Genomic DNA, 9,283 nt, shown 5'->3' with positions numbered 1-9,283 from the left:
AGGAGGGGGGGGACATCTCTTCTGGGGGGTATGGAGGAGGAGGAGGGGGGAGGACATCTCTTCTGGGGGGGTATGGAGGAGGAGGAGGGGGGAGGACATCTCTTCTGGGGGGTATGGAGGAGGGGGGAGGACATCTCTTCTGGGGGGTATGGAGGAGGAGGAGGGGGGAGGACATCTCTTCTGGGGGGTATGGAGGAGGAGGAGGGGGGAGGACATCTCTTCTGGGGGGTATGGAGGAGGAGGAGGGGGGGGAGGACATCTCTTCTGGGGGGTATGGAGGAGGAGGAGGGGGGAGGGACATCTCTTCTGGGGGGGTATGGAGGAGGAGGAGGGGGGAGGACATCTCTTCTGGGGGGGTATGGAGGAGGGGGGGGAGGACATCTCTTCTGGGGGGGTATGGAGGAGGGGGGGAGGACATCTCTTCTGGGGGGGGTATGGAGGAGGGGGGGGAGGACATCTCTTCTGGGGGGGGGTATGGAGGAGGGGGGGGGAGGACATCTCTTCTGGGGGGGGTATGGAGGAGGGGGGGGGGAGGACATCTCTTCTGGGGGGGTATGGAGGAGGAGGGGGGAGGACATCTCTTCTGGGGGGGGTATGGAGGAGGAGGGGGGAGGACATCTCTTCTGGGGGGGGTATGGAGGAGGAGGGGGGAGGACATCTCTTCTGGGGGGGTATGGAGGAGGAGGAGGGGGGGAGGACATCTCTTCTGGGGGGGTATGGAGGAGGAGGGGGGAGGACATCTCTTCTGGGGGGGTATGGAGGAGGGGGGGAGGACATCTCTTCTGGGGGGTATGGAGGAGGAGGGGGGAGGACATCTCTTCTGGGGGGGTATGGAGGAGGGGGGGGGGGGACATCTCTTCTGGGGGGGTATGGAGGAGGGGGGGGAGGACATCTCTTCTGGGGGGTATGGAGGAGGAGGACATCTCTTCTGGGGGGTATGGAGGAGGAGGAGGAGGGGAGGACATCTCTTCTGGGGGGTATGGAGGAGGGGGGGAGGACATCTCTTCTGGGGGGTATGGAGGAGGAGGGGGGGAGGACATCTCTTCTGGGGGGTATGGAGGAGGAGGAGGGGAGGACATCTCTTCTGGGGGGTATGGAGGAGGAGGGGGGGGAGGACATCTCTTCTGGGGGGTATGGAGGAGGAGGAGGGGGGAGGACATCTCTTCTGGGGGGTATGGAGGAGGAGGAGGGGGGAGGACATCTCTTCTGGGGGGTATGGAGGAGGAGGGGGGGGGACATCTCTTCTGGGGGGTATGGAGGAGGAGGAGGGGGGAGGACATCTCTTCTGGGGGGTATGGAGGAGGAGGGGGGGGAGGACATCTCTTCTGGGGGGGGTATGGAGGAGGAGGGGGGGAGGACATCTCTTCTGGGGGGGTATGGAGGAGGAGGGGGGGGAGGACATCTCTTCTGGGGGGGTATGGAGGAGGAGGGGGGGGAGGACATCTCTTCTGGGGGGGGTATGGAGGAGGAGGGGGGGAGGACATCTCTTCTGGGGGGGTATGGAGGAGGGGGGGGAGGACATCTCTTCTGGGGGGTATGGAGGAGGGGGGGGGAGGACATCTCTTCTGGGGGGGGTATGGAGGAGGGGGGGGGAGGACATCTCTTCTGGGGGGGGTATGGAGGAGGGGGGAGGACATCTCTTCTGGGGGGGTATGGAGGAGGAGGGGGGAGGACATCTCTTCTGGGGGGGGTATGGAGGAGGAGGGGGGAGGACATCTCTTCTGGGGGGTATGGAGGAGGAGGGGGGGGAGGACATCTCTTCTGGGGGGTATGGAGGAGGAGGGGGGGGAGGACATCTCTTCTGGGGGGTATGGAGGAGGAGAGGGGGGAGGACATCTCTTCTGGGGGGTATGGAGGAGGGGGGAGGACATCTCTTCTGGGGGGTATGGAGGAGGAGGAGGGGGGGGGGACATCTCTTCTGGGGGGTATGGAGGAGGAGGAGGGGGGAGGACATCTCTTCTGGGGGGTATGGAGGAGGAGGAGGGGGGAGGACATCTCTTCTGGGGGGTATGGAGGAGGGGGGGAGGACATCTCTTCTGGGGGGTATGGAGGAGGAGGAGGAGGAGGGGGGGGACATCTCTTCTGGGGGGTATGGAGGAGGAGGAGGGGGGAGGACATCTCTTCTGGGGGGTATGGAGGAGGGGGGGGAGGACATCTCTTCTGGGGGGTATGGAGGAGGGGGGAGGACATCTCTTCTGGGGGGGTATGGAGGAGGAGGAGGGGGGAGGACATCTCTTCTGGGGGGGTATGGAGGAGGGGGGAGGACATCTCTTCTGGGGGGGGTATGGAGGAGGGGGGGGAGGACATCTCTTCTGGGGGGGGTATGGAGGAGGGGGGGAGGACATCTCTTCTGGGGGGGTATGGAGGAGGGGGGGGAGGACATCTCTTCTGGGGGGGGTATGGAGGAGGGGGGGGGAGGACATCTCTTCTGGGGGGGGGTATGGAGGAGGGGGGGGGAGGACATCTCTTCTGGGGGGGGTATGGAGGAGGGGGGGAGGACATCTCTTCTGGGGGGTATGGAGGAGGAGGAGGGGGGGAGGACATCTCTTCTGGGGGGTATGGAGGAGGAGGAGGGGGGAGGACATCTCTTCTGGGGGGTATGGAGGAGGAGGAGGGGGGAGGACATCTCTTCTGGGGGGTATGGAGGAGGAGGAGGGGGGAGGACATCTCTTCTGGGGGGTATGGAGGAGGAGGAGGACATCTCTTCTGGGGGGGTATGGAGGAGGAGGGGGGAGGACATCTCTTCTGGGGGGGTATGGAGGAGGAGGGGGGAGGACATCTCTTCTGGGGGGTATGGAGGAGGAGGGGGGGAGGACATCTCTTCTGGGGGGTATGGAGGAGGAGGAGGGGAGGACATCTCTTCTGGGGGGTTATGGAGGAGGAGGGGGGGGGAGGACATCTCTTCTGGGGGGTATGGAGGAGGAGGGGGGAGGACATCTCTTCTGGGGGGTATGGAGGAGGAGGAGGGGGAGGACATCTCTTCTGGGGGGGTATGGAGGAGGAGGAGGGGGGAGGACATCTCTTCTGGGGGGTATGGAGGAGGAGGAGGGGAGGACATCTCTTCTGGGGGGTATGGAGGAGGAGGAGGGGGAGGACATCTCTTCTGGGGGGTATGGAGGAGGAGGAGGGGAGGACATCTCTTCTGGGGGGTATGGAGGAGGAGGAGGGGGGAGGACATCTCTTCTGGGGGGTATGGAGGAGGAGGAGGGGGGGAGGACATCTCTTCTGGGGGGTATGGAGGAGGAGGGGGGAGGACATCTCTTCTGGGGGGGTATGGAGGAGGAGGAGGGGGGAGGACATCTCTTCTGGGGGGTATGGAGGAGGAGGGGGGAGGACATCTCTTCTGGGGGGTATGGAGGAGGAGGGGGGAGGACATCTCTTCTGGGGGGTATGGAGGAGGAGGGGGGGGAGGACATCTCTTCTGGGGGGGTATGGAGGAGGAGGAGGGGGGAGGACATCTCTTCTGGGGGGTATGGAGGAGGAGGGGGGGGGGAGGACATCTCTTCTGGGGGGGTATGGAGGAGGAGGAGGAGGAGGGGAGGACATCTCTTCTGGGGGGTATGGAGGAGGAGGAGGGGGGAGGACATCTCTTCTGGGGGGTATGGAGGAGGAGGGGGGAGGACATCTCTTCTGGGGGGTATGGAGGAGGAGGAGGGGGGGGAGGACATCTCTTCTGGGGGGTATGGAGGAGGAGGAGGAGGGGAGGACATCTCTTCTGGGGGGTATGGAGGAGGAGGAGGAGGGGAGGACATCTCTTCTGGGGGGTATGGAGGAGGAGGAGGGGGGAGGACATCTCTTCTGGGGGGTATGGAGGAGGAGGGGGGAGGACATCTCTTCTGGGGGGTATGGAGGAGGAGGGGGGGAGGACATCTCTTCTGGGGGGTATGGAGGAGGAGGAGGGGGGAGGACATCTCTTCTGGGGGGTATGGAGGAGGGGGGAGGACATCTCTTCTGGGGGGTATGGAGGAGGAGGAGGGGGGGGACATCTCTTCTGGGGGGTATGGAGGAGGAGGAGGGGGGAGGACATCTCTTCTGGGGGGTATGGAGGAGGAGGAGGGGGGAGGACATCTCTTCTGGGGGGTATGGAGGAGGGGGGGAGGACATCTCTTCTGGGGGTATGGAGGAGGAGGAGGGGGGGGGACATCTCTTCTGGGGGTATGGAGGAGGAGGAGGGGGGGAGGACATCTCTTCTGGGGGGTATGGAGGAGGAGGAGGGGGGAGGACATCTCTTCTGGGGGGGTATGGAGGAGGAGGAGGGGGGAGGACATCTCTTCTGGGGGGTATGGAGGAGGGGGGGAGGACATCTCTTCTGGGGGGGTATGGAGGAGGGGGGGAGGGACATCTCTTCTGGGGGGGGTATGGAGGAGGGGGGGGGGAGGACATCTCTTCTGGGGGGGTATGGAGGAGGGGGGAGGACATCTCTTCTGGGGGGGTATGGAGGAGGGGGGGGGAGGACATCTCTTCTGGGGGGGGTATGGAGGAGGGGGGGGAGGACATCTCTTCTGGGGGGGGTATGGAGGAGGAGGGGGGAGGACATCTCTTCTGGGGGGGGTATGGAGGAGGAGGGGGGAGGACATCTCTTCTGGGGGGGGTATGGAGGAGGAGGGGGGAGGACATCTCTTCTGGGGGGGTATGGAGGAGGAGGGGGGAGGACATCTCTTCTGGGGGGGGTATGGAGGAGGAGGGGGGGAGGACATCTCTTCTGGGGGGGGTATGGAGGAGGAGGGGGGAGGACATCTCTTCTGGGGGGGGTATGGAGGAGGAGGGGGGAGGACATCTCTTCTGGGGGGGGTATGGAGGAGGGGGGGGAGGACATCTCTTCTGGGGGGGTATGGAGGAGGAGGGGGGAGGACATCTCTTCTGGGGAGGTATGGAGGAGGGGGGGGGGACATCTCTTCTGGGGGGGGTATGGAGGAGGGGGGGGGGACATCTCTCTGGGAGATCTCTTCTGGGGGGTATGGAGGAGGAGGACATCTCTTCTGGGGGGTATGGAGGAGGAGGAGGAGGGGAGGACATCTCTTCTGGGGGGTATGGAGGAGGGGGGGAGGACATCTCTTCTGGGGGGTATGGAGGAGGAGGAGGGGGAGGACATCTCTTCTGGGGGGTATGGAGGAGGAGGGGGGGGAGGACATCTCTTCTGGGGGGTATGGAGGAGGAGGAGGGGGGAGGACATCTCTTCTGGGGGGTATGGAGGAGGAGGAGGGGGGAGGACATCTCTTCTGGGGGGTATGGAGGAGGAGGGGGGGGGGACATCTCTTCTGGGGGGTATGGAGGAGGAGGAGGGGGGAGGACATCTCTTCTGGGGGGTATGGAGGAGGAGGGGGGGGAGGACATCTCTTCTGGGGGGGTATGGAGGAGGAGGGGGGGAGGACATCTCTTCTGGGGGGGGTATGGAGGAGGAGGGGGGGGAGGACATCTCTTCTGGGGGGGTATGGAGGAGGGGGGGGAGGACATCTCTTCTGGGGGGGTATGGAGGAGGAGGGGGGGGAGGACATCTCTTCTGGGGGGGTATGGAGGAGGAGGGGGGGGAGGACATCTCTTCTGGGGGGGGTATGGAGGAGGGGGGAGGACATCTCTTCTGGGGGGGGTATGGAGGAGGAGGGGGGAGGACATCTCTTCTGGGGGGGGTATGGAGGAGGAGGGGGGAGGACATCTCTTCTGGGGGGTATGGAGAGGAGGGGGGGGGAGGACATCTCTTCTGGGGGGTATGGAGGAGGAGGGGGGGGGGACATCTCTTCTGGGGGGTATGGAGGAGGAGGGGGGAGGACATCTCTTCTGGGGGGTATGGAGGAGGAGGAGGGGGGAGGACATCTCTTCTGGGGGGTATGGAGGAGGGGGGGAGGACATCTCTTCTGGGGGGTATGGAGGAGGAGGAGGGGGGGGGACATCTCTTCTGGGGGGTATGGAGGAGGAGGAGGGGGGAGGACATCTCTTCTGGGGGGTATGGAGGAGGAGGAGGGGGGAGGACATCTCTTCTGGGGGTATGGAGGAGGGGGGGAGGACATCTCTTCTGGGGGGTATGGAGGAGGAGGAGGGGGGGGACATCTCTTCTGGGGGGTATGGAGGAGGAGGAGGGGGGAGGACATCTCTTCTGGGGGGTATGGAGGAGGAGGAGGGGGGGGAGGACATCTCTTCTGGGGGGTATGGAGGAGGAGGAGGGGGGAGGACATCTCTTCTGGGGGGGGTATGGAGGAGGAGGAGGGGGGAGGACATCTCTTCTGGGGGGGTATGGAGGAGGGGGGAGGACATCTCTTCTGGGGGGGTATGGAGGAGGGGGGGGGAGGACATCTCTTCTGGGGGGGGGTATGGAGGAGGGGGGGGAGGACATCTCTTCTGGGGGGTATGGAGGAGGAGGAGGGGGGAGGACATCTCTTCTGGGGGGTATGGAGGAGGAGGGGGGGGGGACATCTCTTCTGGGGGGTATGGAGGAGGAGGAGGGGGGAGGACATCTCTTCTGGGGGGTATGGAGGAGGAGGGGGGGGAGGACATCTCTTCTGGGGGGGGTATGGAGGAGGAGGGGGGGGAGGACATCTCTTCTGGGGGGGGTATGGAGGAGGGGGGGGAGGACATCTCTTCTGGGGGGGGTATGGAGGAGGAGGGGGGGGAGGACATCTCTTCTGGGGGGGTATGGAGGAGGGGGGGGAGGACATCTCTTCTGGGGGGGGTATGGAGGAGGGGGGAGGACATCTCTTCTGGGGGGGTATGGAGGAGGAGGGGGGAGGACATCTCTTCTGGGGGGGGTATGGAGGAGGAGGGGGGAGGACATCTCTTCTGGGGGGGTATGGAGCTGGGGGGGGAGGACATCTCTTCTGGGGGGGTATGGAGGAGGGGGGGGAGGACATCTCTTCTGGGGGGGGTATGGAGGAGGGGGGAGGACATCTCTTCTGGGGGGGGTATGGAGGAGGGGGGGGGAGGACATCTCTTCTGGGGGGTATGGAGGAGGAGGGGGGAGGACATCTCTTCTGGGGGGTATGGAGGAGGAGGAGGGGGGGGACATCTCTTCTGGGGGGTATGGAGGAGGAGGGGGGAGGACATCTCTTCTGGGGGTATGGAGGAGGAGGAGGGGGGGGAGGACATCTCTTCTGGGGGGTATGGAGGAGGAGGAGGAGGGGAGGACATCTCTTCTGGGGGGTATGGAGGAGGAGGAGGAGGGGAGGACATCTCTTCTGGGGGGTATGGAGGAGGAGGAGGGGGGAGGACATCTCTTCTGGGGGGTATGGAGGAGGAGGGGGGAGGACATCTCTTCTGGGGGGTATGGAGGAGGAGGGGGGGAGGACATCTCTTCTGGGGGGTATGGAGGAGGAGGAGGGGGGAGGACATCTCTTCTGGGGGGTATGGAGGAGGGGGGAGGACATCTCTTCTGGGGGGTATGGAGGAGGAGGAGGGGGGGGGGGACATCTCTTCTGGGGGGTATGGAGGAGGAGGAGGGGGGAGGACATCTCTTCTGGGGGGTATGGAGGAGGAGGAGGGGGGAGGACATCTCTTCTGGGGGGTATGGAGGAGGGGGGAGGACATCTCTTCTGGGGGGTATGGAGGAGGAGGAGGGGGGGGGACATCTCTTCTGGGGGGTATGGAGGAGGAGGAGGGGGGGAGGACATCTCTTCTGGGGGGTATGGAGGAGGAGGAGGGGGGGGAGGACATCTCTTCTGGGGGGTATGGAGGAGGAGGAGGGGGGAGGACATCTCTTCTGGGGGGGGTATGGAGGAGGAGGAGGGGGGAGGACATCTCTTCTGGGGGGGTATGGAGGAGGGGGGGAGGACATCTCTTCTGGGGGGGGTATGGAGGAGGGGGGGAGGACATCTCTTCTGGGGGGGGTATGGAGGAGGGGGGGAGGACATCTCTTCTGGGGGGGGTATGGAGGAGGGGGGGAGGACATCTCTTCTGGGGGGGGTATGGAGGAGGGGGGAGGACATCTCTTCTGGGGGGGGTATGGAGGAGGGGGGGGAGGACATCTCTTCTGGGGGGGGTATGGAGGAGGGGGGGGGGAGGACATCTCTTCTGGGGGGGGTATGGAGGAGGAGGGGGGAGGACATCTCTTCTGGGGGGGGTATGGAGGAGGAGGGGGGAGGACATCTCTTCTGGGGGGGGTATGGAGGAGGAGGGGGGAGGACATCTCTTCTGGGGGGGGTATGGAGGAGGAGGGGGGAGGACATCTCTTCTGGGGGGGGTATGGAGGAGGAGGGGGGAGGACATCTCTTCTGGGGGGGGTATGGAGGAGGGGGGGGAGGACATCTCTTCTGGGGGGTATGGAGGAGGAGGGGGGAGGACATCTCTTCTGGGGAGGTATGGAGGAGGGGGGGGGGGACATCTCTTCTGGGGGGGTATGGAGGAGGGGGGGGGAGGACATCTCTTCTGGGGGGTATGGAGGAGGAGGACATCTCTTCTGGGGGGTATGGAGGAGGAGGAGGGGGGAGGACATCTCTTCTGGGGGGGTATGGAGGAGGAGGAGGGGGGAGGACATCTCTTCTGGGGGGGTATGGAGGAGGGGGGGAGGACATCTCTTCTGGGGGGGGTATGGAGGAGGGGGGGAGGACATCTCTTCTGGGGGGGGTATGGAGGAGGGGGGGAGGACATCTCTTCTGGGGGGGGTATGGAGGAGGGGGGAGGACATCTCTTCTGGGGGGGGTATGGAGGAGGGGGGGGGAGGACATCTCTTCTGGGGGGGGGTATGGAGGAGGGGGGGGAGGACATCTCTTCTGGGGGTATGGAGGAGGAGGAGGGGGGAGGACATCTCTTCTGGGGGGTATGGAGGAGGAGGGGGGGGGGACATCTCTTCTGGGGGGTATGGAGGAGGAGGAGGGGGGAGGACATCTCTTCTGGGGGGGGTATGGAGGAGGAGGGGGGGAGGACATCTCTTCTGGGGGGGGTATGGAGGAGGGGGGGGAGGACATCTCTTCTGGGGGGGGTATGGAGGAGGAGGGGGGGGAGGACATCTCTTCTGGGGGGGTATGGAGGAGGGGGGGGAGGACATCTCTTCTGGGGGGTATGGAGGAGGGGGGGGAGGACATCTCTTCTGGGGGGGGTATGGAGGAGGGGGGAGGACATCTCTTCTGGGGGGGGTATGGAGGAGGAGGGGGGAGGACATCTCTTCTGGGGGGGGTATGGAGGAGGAGGGGGGGAGGACATCTCTTCTGGGGGGGTATGGAGCTGGGGGGGGGAGGACATCTCTTCTGGGGGGGGTATGGAGGAGGGGGGGGAGGACATCTCTTCTGGGGGGGGGTATGGAGGAGGGGGGGAGGACATCTCTTCTGGGGGGGGTATGGAGGAGGGGGGGAGGACATCT

The sequence above is a fragment of the Aquarana catesbeiana genome, linkage group LG06 (genome assembly GCF_042186555.1).
Source record: "Aquarana catesbeiana isolate 2022-GZ linkage group LG06, ASM4218655v1, whole genome shotgun sequence".
Classification (NCBI taxonomy): domain Eukaryota; kingdom Metazoa; phylum Chordata; class Amphibia; order Anura; family Ranidae; genus Aquarana; species Aquarana catesbeiana.
This window is presented reverse-complemented; position numbering follows the sequence as displayed.